Genomic DNA, 15101 nt, shown 5'->3' on the forward strand with positions numbered 1-15101 from the left:
TTCTGGGTATTTCTGTGCTCAGAGACCCACACTGGCTTTTGCAGCCTTCTGCTAAAGAAAGGGAGTCAGAAATGGAGTAGTTTGACAGACCGACTCAGGGGGATATTGCTGTGGCCAGTCAGGCTGTCCCTGTCCTGTCTGGCTGTGGACATGTGGCCAGGAGGGAGTGTGTGCCCAAACACCAGTGGGTTGTTGCTCCTCTGGGATCACGCAGCATGTCTTGCTGCTGGGGAGGGTGGTTTCACAGGAGGCTTCAGCTGGGTGGCTTGGGGAGGGCACATGGGGTCCTGCTCACCTTGCTGCAGGAACCCCTGTCACAAGGTGATGGGGACAGCCAGCATGGAAAGTAAAGTCAGGCAGATGCAGTTCAACTAGACAAGTCTGCGGAGTCCTATAACTGATCCTGTAAACATTTCTTGAGTTAAACCTGGTGAAAGACAAGCCTGAGCCAAGATCTTTTAAACACAGGTTGAGTCCCAAGAAATATTGTCTTACCTGGAGCTCCCGGAGGTGCTGTTGTGGGTTGAATTGAAACGGTGTTGGAACCGGAGGGGAATGTTGTTGTCTTCTGCCTTTGCAGATAAGACTGAGGGGCATTTTGCCAGGAGCCTGTGGGAAGGACCTAGATTGTATATAACTCTACATCATTTTAAAATGAAAAGTAAACATGCACAACCATAGTATTTGCTTGTACTTGTCTCCTCCTTGATGGATGGAGAGAAATTGCTCCTTGGCTGAGTTCACCAGCAGTAAAACGCTGCAGTTACTCGTCTTCATCCTAAGTCTGTAGTGAATGGGAGAGGCCTTTGTGATCTCTGGTTGAATTTGTCCTCATCACACCTGAGGGGAGCATTGAGGGTCCTGGGGACTTTTATACCTGCCCAGACCTGTGGGGAATCAGGGCTGGATGTGTCCTGGTTTGAGGGACCCATGGGACCGGGCTGGGAAGGTGTTGCCTCTGTCAGGGTGGACCTCATCATGCTCTCGTGGTGTTGGCGCAATGGGACATCTACCACCTCTTGGGTGGATGATGCATGGCATGGGGGACACAGGGTGCTGGCAGGGGCAGGAAACTGTCCCACTGGGTGACAGGGAGGAGGGACCTGGACCGTGACCCACCAGCAATCTTTTGCATTTTGCTGCATGTTGGTTGTAGACTTGTGGGCTCGCGTGCACCCTCATGAGTGGCACAGGTACAATAAACAGAAGCCTGAACTGAGCATTTCCATCATTACAGCAGCACATAGCAGTAAATTTCTCTGCTGAGTGGAGATGATGAGGGAAGAGTGCCCTTGTCACGATCAGAGATAGGGCCGTCAGTGCGACCAGGATGTGGCCGGGATGGGATGTGGCCATGGGCTGGTGGGGCAGGAAGGAGTGTGTGTTTCAGATGCTGCCTATCTCTGTGGGATTCACCCCAGTCTGTGTCCTGGCAATGCCACGTGCAAGACAGCAGTGACGTGGCCTGGTGTCCCTTCTGCTCTACTACCTTCATCTTCTGCAGAGGGGAAAAACGGCACCGAGTCTGTCACTTCAAGAAAGAGTCGTGTCTGCTTTACAACTACGGGAGGGTGAGGCAGTCCCTGATGGGAACTGGGCAGAGCTCCTCAGAGAAAAGGCTGGGCTGAGGTGGAGGACAGGTGAACAGGACGGTGGTGTAGCTCTGCTTGCAGGAGTGGTAAACCCCATGAGCTTCAAACCAAATTAAATGATGCCTCCTAGCTCCCTCGCTGTGCCTGAGGTTGCAGAGATGAGTGATGGATTCACCCTGTTCTCTTATTTTATGCCTTGTTTTACATCTTCTTTTACCTCCCCCTTCTCAGGGGTATTAAGAGCAGTAAAGGAGCCATGGCTTGAGGAGGTGCAAGTCGTTGACTAAGCTGTGTCATCTGACAGCTGGTGCTGGTCGTTGGCCCGCTTCGAGGTGGGGATGCTTGCTTTTAGGGGGTGCCGAAAGGAGTCCAGGAGTATGGAGGCTTCTGCCTAAGAAAGCTGGGAAGGAAAATGCTACATTTCCCAGAAGCTGTGTGGGTTAAACTGCAAGTTTTGGAGACGAGCTGTTGGGAGGCCCATGCGGCGTGCATCACATGGGTATCTCTTTCTCTTTGCAGGGCTGGGAAAGAAACCCAAAGTCGTGACTCCAGCTGAGCCCCGCGTGTCTTCAAAAGCCCCGCTCTGAGTTCATCCCACCAGCAAGGTTGTACGGCGTGAGAACTGGTACGTAAACACGCTTTGCAGACGTGAGGGGCGACTTCTAAGAAGGATCTGTGGCTTTTCTGACAGTGGCCCCTTGTTTGTGTCTCTGCAAAAAAAAATAAAAGTCCTCTCCTAAATGGGCTGTGGAGGGGGAGTGGGATCGCTGGAAAATAGGAGACAAACTGGTGGTTCCCTGGTGGTGCTTGCACCTGGAGTTTTTGGTGGGGAAGGGCTCAGCAGCGAGAAGCTGTGAGCGTTCAGAAGTCATCCCAGACTGTGGCACTGAGGCTTTAGAGGCGCTCTGTGGGGCGGTGTGTTGTGTGACAGCACACAGGGGTAGGTGATGTGGGGGTTAATGACACATGCACATACGAGAAATGCACATATATACATACATATGTATATATACACATGCTGTACAAATCTAGGCACATGGAAACAAAGATGCGCAATGCTTATATAGTATATATTATACTGTGGCGTATGAGAGCTGGGGGTGTATATACCAAATGTCTGTATATACTATATATGGCGATAAAAGAATGCATATGCATTCATGTTCTCTTTTTTTTTTTTTCTTTTTCTATCTCTTCTGTCTCTCTGTGGAGCTGTTGCAAAACTACCAGATTCAACCTCCTGGGGAGCCTTTCTGGCCAAGGTTTTACAAGCCAACACCTGCTTTGCCTGCCTGACTTCTTTCTATATTTATTCCTCTGCACCCGGTTTTCGCCTTTGCCTGCAAAGTGGAACTGTCACAAACATTTGTGCTAACTTTTGGCTGCTCAGGACTACAGCTTGCAAGTCCTAAGTCTGCTTTTGTGCACGCTGCGGGAGGAGGCGTATGTGTGCCTAGTTGTGCATGTGTGCGTGTGAGCATCCCTGGTCCCTGCTGTCTGCACTACGTGGTCTGTGTTCCTGTGACGCTGCAGCAGTCCCTGCGTTATGCGTGCCACGCAAGTTGTGCTCTCTGCCCCTTCAAGACATTTTTATGAATCAAATATTCTCCGTGGTCCTGCTTATGTGATGTCATTTAAATGAAATTAGCCACGCCTGACCCGGTGGCTGATTGATAACCATTGGTACTGCTGTGCAGGAGGTTTGAGTTGGATTTCATTCCCAGGCCTGGGATTTAATTTCCAGGGTTAGGGCAGTGGCAAGGAGAGGGACTTGTGGTGCTGTGTAGCAGGGAGCTCCTGGTTAGGCTGTGGTTGGACACGGATGTGTCAGTCCCTCCGTTTTTTCTCCTCTGTGTCATTTGGGGTGGAAGGTGCTCTAAAGCAGATGCACCGAACGCCAGCTCATGCTTAGGTACCACTGTTCAAAGTGAGCCCAGTAGCATGGGAGAGGATATAATGCCATTTCAGCTGGGAAACTGAGAGGAGATTCTAATGCTGTCCTGGGGAACTTGAAGCTGGGGGAATAGCCGCGTTGTGGGTCTCCTGTCAGCAGATGCTGCTTGGAGGAGACACGTGCTCGTTCCTGGTCCGATGGGTACAACTTGCGCTTATTGAAAAGCAGCGCTGGGCTGCCTGCCAGGAGCCGGGAAGCGGCTTGTCCTCGTGTGCTCAGACCCCTGAGCTCCCAGTCCCTCTGACAGCTATATTTGTTTCTGGCACGAGAGTCCCTCTAAGGTCACGAAGACCTTGGTCCCAGGTTTCAACCCCAGGGGCCATAAGATGTACCCTGCCCCGACCCCTGTGCGAAGGCAGAGGCAGCGCGAGCAGCCCACGTTCCCTGGGTTTCGTTTCCCTGTCCCCACCGTGTGTGCCACTGCAACCTGCATTCCTCTCCGGTTCGGTAAGCCCTTTGCCTCTCGAGCTGACACAGCTAATGTTTCCCCCGCTGGCAGGGCAGGCGAGGTAGTGGCATTTAACTGTTAAGGAGAACCTCGATCTGTTTGTGCTGCGGGACCCCAGAGCAGTAAGCACTGGTGCACGCCTGGGATGGGGTTTCTGCTATTCCAGATGTTCCCCCTCCATGCTTTTGTTCCCTTCCTTGACTTATATTATTCCCTACTTCATCCTGCTTTTTGTCTTTGCAAAAAGCAATAACCTTGGGAATTGTTTTCTGCAAGGGGCTGGAAAACTGTGGCAGAGTTTGTAAACCCCACACCTACCTGACCCTTCTTACCTTGGTTTTGGAGCATCTTCTACCGTGGTGACTACAGCGCACAGAATATCTCCCACTTCTGACCATGGAGAATGCTCCTGGTGGCCCGGCTGCCAGCTGGGGGAGGTTTTAGTGGGTTTTTTAGAAAAATAATTGTTCAGCTGCCCACCGAGAGCTAGTCCCAGCCTGCATTGCATTGACGTTGTCCTGGTGTACCACTTAGTGCCACTTGGACTGTTGGCTCTTTAAAGCTGCCTTTGTAACTACCAGTGTGATGGACGTGTGCTGGCGCTGCCTGGCAAGGTGTATTTTTTGTAGTGGTAGTGACAGATCACTAAGTTAAACGTGGTTCTTATTCTAAAAGGCAGAAAGCTTCATTTTCTCCTAAAGCAAGGGTTTACATGTTTTCTGTCACTTGTGGTACTGGGTGCTAAACTCATGCTGCCGCGGGCCCCTGACCTCTGCCTGCTTACTGGAGGTAATTGTACAGCCTCTGTCACTGCAGGATTTCGGCTCCTCCCGAAGCCTGCGCTTCACTACCAGTGAAAGCCAGATGTACTATAATGTCGCTTTTTTACAGTTTGTTTTGGCCATACATGGGCAGAGTCAGCTCTGGAATTCCTTCCCTATAAATTCAATAGCATCTTGTGGGTGGTGCTGGGGAATCACTCGGGTCTGGCTGGATCGCCTCAGCAGCCTGTTCCCCTTGAAAACGTCCTGATTTGCACATTCCTGAGAGGCTGCTTGCTCCTGGAGCCAATGGCTGCAGCTACCAGGAGGCTGTCATCCAGTGCTGGCAGGCGTAGTCACCTCCCTGCTGCCATCAGGTCGGCTCTTGCAGCCGAGGAGCGATGGAGCGACGCTTAGGGGAGCGGTGGCATGGGTGTATGGCTCCTGTGTGCAGGCAGGCCCAGCAGGGACAGTTGTGCCCGCTAAGTGTAACTGTTCTGCCTCCTAAATTTGCTGTAAGGGGTTGAGTGTTGAACCTCAAGCCCCTCTCCCAGGGGTGGGGAGGCTCAGCGCTCCCCTGTTCCCGCCTGCCACGAGATGCTATGTTTTAGAGGCAGGGGTTGAGGGGTGCTGCCATCCTGGGGGTCCTTGACCCTGCAGGGAGATCTTGCCTTGTCCAAGCAGCGTGTTCCTTTCTGCAGAGCTATGGTTGGGTGTTTTTTGGTGTGTGTTTTTTTTTTTCTCATAAAGCAAAATCAAATACACGTTTTTTTGCAAAGCAGCGGCTAAACAAGCCAGGTTAGGGGAGATTTCCCTGCCTCAGGTTGAGCAGCTGGTGTGGGACCCGGCAGCAGGACCTCTCTAGTGGGACTGATGGCTGAGCCTTGTTTAGCTGGTGTCACTATAAACACAGCCTGAATTTGCCTATTTGCCTTAAAAGAGCACTCTGAAAAAGAGTTCTAGGAGGTTTTCTGCTGATGAGTTGAGGGACAAGAGAGACCTTTGCTGTAGGGATGAGGGGCTACGGCTCCTGGTGCTGCCCCCACTGCATCTCCCTGGGCATCCCTGGGAGGGGACGGGGATGCAGTGTCAGCCATCGAGCCAGGAGTCTTTTAAGCACAGGTCAAGACGACGACACATGGCCCCGTGTCCAGGCTGTGTGTAGGTCAGCAAGAGCGATGTGCTCAGCTCAGGCTTCAGAGGGGCAAGTCATCCCTGTGCCAAAGCCAGGGAGAGAAGGGTGATTTTTTTTTGACATCCTTTGGAGTTTTGATCTCCATATTTGGAAATGTTTACCCATTGCTCTGATCTATTGCAAGGGAGGGGAGGTGACTCAGGGTCTGGTGGAAGCAGGATTTGAATTCCTGGAGTAAGGTTTTTTTTTTTCTTCCCCCCCCCCTTTCTTGTTTTGGAAGCTTGTTGTGGTCAGTTTTCAGTTCTCTCTTGCTCCTGGACCTTGTTCCAAATTTGATCTGCTCGAGAGGGAAGCGTGTTAGCGAAGGAGCTTGCCTGGGTGCTGGTAAGTGCATCATTGCTGCTTTAGCAAGCATCTTGGAATATTTTTTTTATTTTTTTTTAATTTTGTTTAGTCAGATGGATTTCATCAAAGCGTGTGCGTTGCTGGTGGAGGCAGGCATGTGGATCGCCAGTCAACAGCAAGGGACCCAATGAAACCTTCTGTAGCAGGGAAAGTTAGCTTAGTGGATTGGTCTCAAAGGCAAAATGTTTCTTCAGGCCTAAGGTATAAAGATAATTTAAGCCAGCTCCCATTCAGTCATGCTCTTCCTTTTAGTTTCACTGGCTAATGCAGCGAGGCAGCAGAGCGCTGTAGAGTTAAATGAGTATATATGTGTGTGGTCAGCAAGTAAAATAGAGCTTAAGTATGATTTCTGTCTCCTAAGCAAGAGTGTGTGTTAAAAAGGCTGCATAACGTATAGGTATATTTCTCTCAAATGTTAATATTTAACTCTGTTTTGTTAGGGACCTGCAGAAGTTTAGCTGCTGTAACTGGATGAAGGTTCAGCCTCTGGTTTTTCCTGTTATTCTTTATTTTTCCTTAGTGTGAAGTTTTTAATCTGTCTGATATTGCAGCTGGCTGCTTCTTTTTTTTTTTTTTTTTTCTTTCCCCCCCCTCCTTTCCTTTCCCTTTTCCTGAAAGGAAACAGCAGTTCATCCAGACAGTAAGGGGCGTGGGGGGGACCCTGGAAGATGCTCTGCTTCCTGTTCTATCCATGGCAGCTAAAACCCTGCTGGGGAATCGGGAGCAGAGATCCACCGTCCCGCATTCCTCTTGTCATTTGGAGCATGTAACGCGTATAGAGTGCTTTTAATGCTGCTCTGGGGGTTGCGTAGCAGCCAGTCCCGTGCCTCGGACAGAAAGCGCTGCACTTTGTCCTTTTACTTGGGAAGGGGCGCTGGTGAAAATCCCTTTATAGTTGCTACTGCTGGTTGGTGATGCTTGTATCTTCTCGGCTAGACGGTATTTTAGGCTGATTCAAACCTGGTGTTATAATACTCTCCCTGTTTTAAATTTAAGTCCTTCGTTAGAAAGTTAAATCTCTTGTTGGTTTTCTTTTGCCCTTTTAAATAGGGATTAATGCTCAGTGTGAGGCTTGGGTTTGCTTTTTTCTCCAGAGATGTGGATTTGCTGCAGGTCCTTGAGGTGTGAAACTGGCTTGATTGTTCTGGGCAGGGGAAGAGATTTGGTTTAGTTTGCACGAGGATGGGATGTGAGCCGAAAAAGTACTCGGCCGCAAAAGGTGACGGAGGGACTGCTGGAGCCTATTCCTCCTGCAGGTGGGATGTGTTGGGGCTTTGTGGACTTTAGCTGCATTTTGATCCTTGTTGTTTCAACAAGATGCTTGGATTACTGCAGCTTTTGGGGTCAGGGCCCCGCTGGGCTGGGCTGGGCTTGGTACCGGTGCAAAGGGAAGAACCGCTGTCCTAAAGAGCGTACAGCCTGCCCGGAGGGTGTAGGTGATGGGATGGGGAACAGGGTGGCACGGGGAGCCGTGTCAGCACCTGAAACCTCAGCCCAGCGGCTCATCCTCAGTGGTGCGTGGTGGTGCCGAGCTGTGGGAGGCAGCGAGCCGGCGCTCTGCGTCGTTCCTCGTGCGCTGCGCTTCGCCTTGGCCTGTGCACCACGTGGCCCCGCACAACGGGCGATGGCTGCTCCCACCCCACGCTTCCCCTGCTCCCTTCTGCCCTGGGTCAGCCCCTGCTTCTGGTGGCACGTGGATGTAGCACGTCCGGCCTTCGTCAGCTGCTTGTGGCCGAGCTTGGTGTTTCAGGGGACAGCGCGGCGGGAGTGGAAATGATGATGTTCTGTTGCTTTCCCACTCGCCAGGACAGGCTGCTTGTTGGAAGACAAGGATGAGCAGAGCCTGGGCGCTGTAACCCAGGGCTCCGGGCGGTGCGACTCTGGCACGCCTGGGGAAGCACGTTGGGGCCGTTAATCCTTCTCTGGGCAACATCGCATCGCTGCGAGGATGTGACTTGAGAGCTGGATGGATGGTGAAGGATGAGCTCCCTGCATACCACCCGTGTCCCCCCATACGGGTGCTGGGCAGGGCTGGGGGAGCTCCGGAGGATGGAGGATGCCCACGGCCGGGACCGCAGGCTGCCAGCGCTCTCTGTCTGGTATTTCTCCAGGACCTGGGCAGATCCAATGATCACTGATGCTAACCAGGATCCACAGCAGTTTTCTTCTGCTCCAGGAACAGAGCCATTAGGGCTGACCTGTAAATTAATACAGCTGTGTAAAGATTTTTTTTTTTTTTTTTTCTTCCCTCCTGCAGCCTGGCACCCTGTAAACACTTGAGTCTGAGATGCTTTCCATGGCGCTGGACCTTGAGCGTGCTCAGAGCGCTCCATGCCTGCCTTTCTTAAGCTTTTCTCAATCACTTCTAATGATGTATTAAACACAGAGGATTTGCTTTAGCTCCCATGTAAGGAGGATTGGTTCGCAGCCCATCCTTCATCCTGGCTGTTGCACTGATCGATCCAGGGCTGGGACCGCAGAGGATGTGGCAAAATGGTGACAACCGTCACTGTGTGACTTGGGTGCTGTGAGGGGATTCAGCCTGCACTAAGGGCTGGGTGTATGTGCCCCACTGCAGGTAAGAGAAGCTGCCCTGGATAGCGTGGGGCTAGCACGTGTGGGCATGGGAGGATGAAGATGAGACAAGGTTACGAGCCTGGATGGCTCTACACATCTGGCACTTTGCATTCCTGTAAGCAAAGGTTTCAGAGCCCTTAAACACTAAGTCGTGCCTGCAGGCTGAGAAAAGCGGTATCATCCTGGTGTGCGGGTGTAGAAACTGAGGCACGGTATGGCAGATTTGGGAAAAGTGCAAATCTCCCGATTCCACGTGACGGTTTGTGTTCAGGTCCCGCAGACAGGTGGGTGCTTCACAGCCTCGTGCCGAGCGGTACTGCGAAACCCATCTCACTTACTCTAATAAAGTCATACTTTTCTGAGCACGAAATATTTCTGCAGTGGTTGCTTAAAGGTAAACCAAGTCAGATTGAGTATTTCATAAAGCTGATGCGTGTTGCTGGTGGGCGACATGATCCCAACACATATCGTTACTTCAGGAATTTCCAGATGGCATCTTACCTAATCGTACCGCTGCTCCTTCCTTAGGATCTGAGCAGAGTGCAGGCTTTTAAGAAATGTCTGTTGTTATTAGGTTTATAATACACATTCTCGTGTAACAGCTGTTGCAAGCAGCAGGAGGTTTCACTCGCAGCCTAATGCTTCAGTCAACTTTGGTGGTGGGGGGAACGGGCTCCTGTGAACTAGGTATTTGCATTTGGGATGAGATCTCCCAGATGAGAAAAACTTGTTTGCCTCCAGTAAGCATGTCGGTTCAAGGACTAGCGTGCCCGGGGGGAAGGAAACAAGTTGCTCTTGTTGCTTTACCACCATCTTCTAATAGTTAACCGTGCGTAAGGCTCCCCAGTTGCTTATTGTTTGCCATGGGAGGGATGACTACGTTTTAAAGAAACATCAGTTTTCGAAAGCCTGGCTGCCCGTGGTGGGGAGGAAAGGAGCCTTCGTGCTGTGCTGTCTCACACCCTGCTGCGAAAGTATCACAGGGACGAGTTCCAATGAACCTACCCGTTTCTGCAGCCACTTCCCTCCCACATCCTTGTTCTTCAGGTAAATCCCTCTTCAACTCCGTTAGCTGTTCCCCCTTCCTCCCTGAAAAGTCATTATCATCCCTTGAAATTAAGGAAAAGACAGGAGGAGGGAATAAATGAATGTTAAGAAGTAGAAAACAATCAATTAAATAGTACATAGCATGTAATTTTCCTTGGAAACTTACCATGAAATTGAGGAGCACTTTAACAACTAGTAATTTAAATTGCATTTGAACACTGCTAATGGGTTGTTTGCATGGGAATTTCGGTCATTTCACAGCAGGTTGTTGTCTTTAGTACCCCTTCATTCAATTTTAAATAAATAAATAAATCTCATCATGAGGAAGATGCTGTAGACAGCTGGTCCAACTGTTGCTAGTAAAAGGTGGCACTGTTAAAATTTTGCAGGGGCATGTTACACTCAGAGCCATTTACATCCTTAGCATAAGCTCTTCCAGTGTTAAATTCATGGGAATTTGATGCTTTTTACCTAAAAAACCTTGTCATTGCTAAAAGGTAGGAAAATAGCGCTTATTCCCATCGCACTCGCAAACACGACGGAGGTGGGGTGGCTGAAGAGGCTCCTCCAGGCTCATGGGATCGGGGTTTGCAGCTGTGGGACCAACTCAGGAACGCAGCCCGCGGCTCCGTCTTTATCACCACAAACGAATCATAACAACGTTTTGGGATCTGATCCTGGCTCACTCCTTCCGAAAAGGAACAACTGAGAGGTGCTGATCAGCTGTAGCTGCGGGGTATTTTTCCTTAACTTATTAGTCTTGTTTTTCCAGTGTTTAATGCTCTCCTCCACCACCATTTTTCTTATAAAATACCAGTGTTTTTCAGCAAAAGGCAATAGCAGCCCGATCGTGTGCTATTTTGCTGCTGATTGCGCTGGGAACAGACTCTATAGGAAGGCAGACGCAAGTTACTTGTCGCCTGTTGCTGAATGAACATCCCATTTTCAGAGCAGGGCTTTTTGCAAATCCGTGGGCACGCTTAACATATGGAAGGGGGGTTCCAGTATCAAAACAAATCTGGCCGCCTGTTTCTGGATGTGTAGGTTGTTTCTTAGAAGATGGAACCTTTAAAATCTGTCCCTGCAAACATGGCTGTTAAATCCTGCTATTTCTAGAGACGCGAGGCAGCTGTCTGCACTGAGATAAGCTATAAAAAGGCAATATTTTCCAAAAATGGCTTTTTTAGCTGTACCTGCCAGACAGCTTGGCCAGTGGGAGTTCACCAGGAGCATCGCCGGTGCTGCCCTTCTATGCGCAGGGTGCTGAGGAATGTGAAAACTTCTGGGCAGGTCTCCAGGGGCAGCGTTAAGCACCAGCTCTTCAATCTCTGTATCTTGTGAAATGCTGCTACACGGAAAAAGTGCCTTCAGCGTGAAGGAAGGGGCACTTGTTGGTTTGGTTTGTCCTTGCGTGATCACCTGTTGTTTTCTAGGTGACTGCTTTGTCCTCGACTTTTGTTCTTAATTTTCATTGCGTCTTTCCTGGTGCCACTGACTTACCTGCAGTGACTATCTCTAATCACAGGGTGGTTTGAATTCCCCCCCCCCATCCCCAGTTATTTACTTGAGAGCGTTCCTGTGTGTTGTGTAATCTGAGGATAGCTGGTGAGTTCAGATGAAACCAATAAAAAAATTTGTAATTTTTCCTAAGGGTTTGGATGAGGTTTCTTATAGCGTAATGGTGTTATCGTGTATACTTCCTGACGCACGCGCTACCCGCAGTGCTTTTTTAGTTATCGGCTAATTCTCCGCTGAGATGTATGAGTGTAAGAAAGCTACATCAGATAATCTCACAAAGGCTGTTAAGACTGTGGGGACAGAGAAGGACGTGGCTTTTGAGCATGCTCCCAGTGGAGAATTTCTCAAAGCTGGGAGGGCACTGGAGATGGGTGTTTTGAAGTGACCGGGGGGATGTCCTTGTGTAGGTGAGGGGCTGGTGAGTAGGGGGAAGCAGGGGTTGAAGTCCACGTGGTGGTTGAGTGCAGGGGGGTGGAGAGCAGCAACTTGGGGCATTAGGAAACCCCAGACAACTCAGATTCTCATGAGATAAGGAACCAGCTGATAGCGTCAACTCTGCGAACTGTCTAGCAAGTACTGTTGCCCTCTTTTTCTTTTTTTTTTTTGTTTTTGGTTGAATAAATGTTTTATCACACTGATTCCTGAGAAGTGCTACTCCCGTTATGCAAATCCCTCATCAAACATGGGCGTTGTTGCTAAACAGCCAACCGATTCGATGCATCGCCTCAGCCCTGACGTGGAGCAGGGTTTTTGCCTTCCCTGTTTGGTTTTCTTCCTTGGAACATGGGCTGCCTCTTAGTCACCTCTTGATGTCCTATGTGTTGTGGGTAGTTTTTTCTTCATAACCTTTTTTTCCTTGCCCCAACTTTCCATGTCAACAGCCTGCTTGTCTCTTTTCCAACCTCCTTCCAAAGGCAGAGACACACTCGGCTGGTGGAAGTCAGTGTAGATTTGATAGACGCTCTCCCAGCAAACAGTCGGCTGTGTCTGTGCGTCCATAAACCCACTGAAAACTGGACAGAAATGAGGCATGTGGGGTTTGAAATAATTTCTGGCTTTGTTCTCTCCTTGCAGTGCTCTCACAAGTTCCTCTACATCTCGGGTCTTGAGCTTATGGGTGAGCAGGGCTGGTAAAGGCTCTTTGTTTCCCCACCTCCATTTCTCAACTATTTTTTTGAAGAATGCTGATAAATTTAAGCGATAGCCTTGTAGCTTAGAGATAAGGAAGAAAAAGCCTTATGGGTTGATTAGTTTGTGGTGAAGGGAAGGCAAACACCGAGGGAGCCCACGCTGACCTACCCTGAAATGCTGAGACTGCGTATTTATCATTTACCTGCCCCATAAACGTATACCGTGCTTTAAAGTGGGGAAGAAGCCAGTCCTTGTCCTAAAGAGTCTGCAATCCCAGGCAGACAAACGTACACTTGAGGGCTGGGGAAGGGAGGGCATGGGTGATACCGAAGATCGAAATCCAGATAAAGCGGATTCCTAGAAGAAAAGGAGTTGTGAGGTGGGAGTTGTGGGTGATGAGAAGGGTGTTTAAGGTGCAGGAGGAGTGGATAGACAGAGGAGGGTAAATGGGTATGGAAGGAGGTGAGAAGACCTGAAAGGAAAGAAGGTTGAAGGGGAGGGTAGAAAGCGAGAAAAGAAGTAGGAGGAAAAAAAAGAGCAGCAAGTCAGCTGTGGGAGGGGATATTGTGGGACGCTGTAGATGAGAGTCGAGATGACCTTAACGTCTATTTGTCGCGTGTTAAAAGCTATGCTGTAACTCAGCTACTGGGATTAGTCATCTCCCAGTGTATGAAGTACCAGTTTCTTCTCTGAATGGAGAATACTGGTCCTGGCTGAAGTCCAGTGCTGGAAGATCTCTTGGCTGGGCTTGAACCCCCCATGCATCTGATGGGGTGCTGGGTGGTTACACGCCATGCAATCCTGTGTGTGCACCATTGCTAAACCTTACCAGGCAAGTGTATCAGTAAATTGCCACCTTCTGCTTAATGTCATCAAAGTTAGTCCTCTAGAGAGACCTAGACAGTAAATCAGAGATTGGTGTGTGTATGAATATTTAATATCAATGTATATGGTATGGCTAGGTTTTCGAGCACAGCAGGCTGCACTTCATTGACGTCTGATGAGATATGGGTAGGATCAGTGGTTTATGTTGCGCCATACCCACTCCCCAGTAGAAGAGCAGTAATCTTTGCACAAAGGTCCTTGTGCATTAAATTCCATGGTCTTGAGGTGCGAAAACTCACTGGTCATCAAGTTCCTATGTATGCAGCTGTTGGTTCCCTAAAAAGACCTTGGGACTTCCACAGCTTCCTCAGGGGTTTTGTTTCATCCCCCAAGGACTGAAGGAGTCAAGGAAGAATTTACTGTCACCAGCCCTATTTCCCTTTCTTTGCTTTTTTTTCACCTCTCTGTTTTTGGAAGTGGTTATCCTTGATGTTTGGCATTTATACCCTGGCAAGTGCCTGTAGACTGGAAAGCCCACAGAGTTCTCCTGAAGCAGCAGTAGTAGCTTCACCTAGACCCTTTTTCCTCCCCAGTTTGATCCCCCTCCGGCTTGCTTATCTCTTTGGGGAGACTTGTGTTTGATCCCCATCTGGTTTTTGAGTCTCCTTTCACTGCTAATGCTTTCCATATCTTCCTTCTGGTTCCTCATTTCCTCTCCAAAATAGTCTCCCATCCTTCTAGTCCTTTTCATGCTATCCAGAGGGACCTGGACAGGCTGGAGAGGTGGGCTGAAGCCAACCTCATGAAGTTCAACAAGGCCAAGTGCAAGGTCCTACATCTGGGTCGGGGCAATCCCAAGCACAAATACAGGCTCAGTGAGGACTGGCTGGAGAGCAGCCCTGAGGAGAAGAACCTGGGAGTGCTGATTGACCAGAAGCTCAGCATGAGCCAGCAATGTGCGATCACAGCCCAGAAGGCCAACCGGATCCTGGGCTGCATCAAAAGAAGTGTGGCCAGCAGGTCAAAGGAAGTGATTCTGCCCCTCTAAGCCACTCTTGTGAGACTCCACCTGGAGTACTGCATCCAGCTCTGGAGTCCCCAATGTGAGAAGGTCATGGACGTGCTGGAGCGTGTCTAGAGGAGAGCCACGAGGATGATCCAAGGGCTGGAGCACCTCTCCTATGAGGAGAGGCTGAGAGAGTTGGGGCTGTTCATCCTGGAGAAGAGAAGGCTCCGGGGAGATCTTATTGCAGCCTTCCAGAGAGCTGGGGAAGGACATTTTACTGGGGCATGTAGTGATAGGACGAGGTGGAATGGCTTTAAACTGGAAGAGGGCAGGTTTAGATCAAACATTAGGAAGAAGTTTTTCACTTTAAGGGTGGTGAGGCACTGGCACAGGTTGCCCAGAGAGGTTGTTGAGGCCCCATCCCTGGAGGTATTTAAGGCCAGGCTGGATGGGGCTTTGAGCAACCTGGTCTAGTGGGAGTTGTCCCTGCCTATGGCAGGGGGGTTGGAACTGGATGATCTTCAAGGTCCTTTCCAACCTAAACCATTCTATGATTCTAATTACCCATTAGTTAGACACAACTTATTTGTAACCAGTAAAAGGCATGGGAACACGAAGGGCATCTCCTCTGGAGCTCAGTCTATCTACTGTCATGGCGTGCTGTTCCAGTAGGAGAAAAACCTGAGTTTAGAACATCTGAAA

The sequence above is a fragment of the Charadrius vociferus genome, unplaced genomic scaffold (assembly GCF_000708025.1).
Source record: "Charadrius vociferus isolate BGI_N301 unplaced genomic scaffold, ASM70802v2 scaffold214, whole genome shotgun sequence".
NCBI classification, from domain to species: Eukaryota; Metazoa; Chordata; class Aves; order Charadriiformes; family Charadriidae; genus Charadrius; species Charadrius vociferus.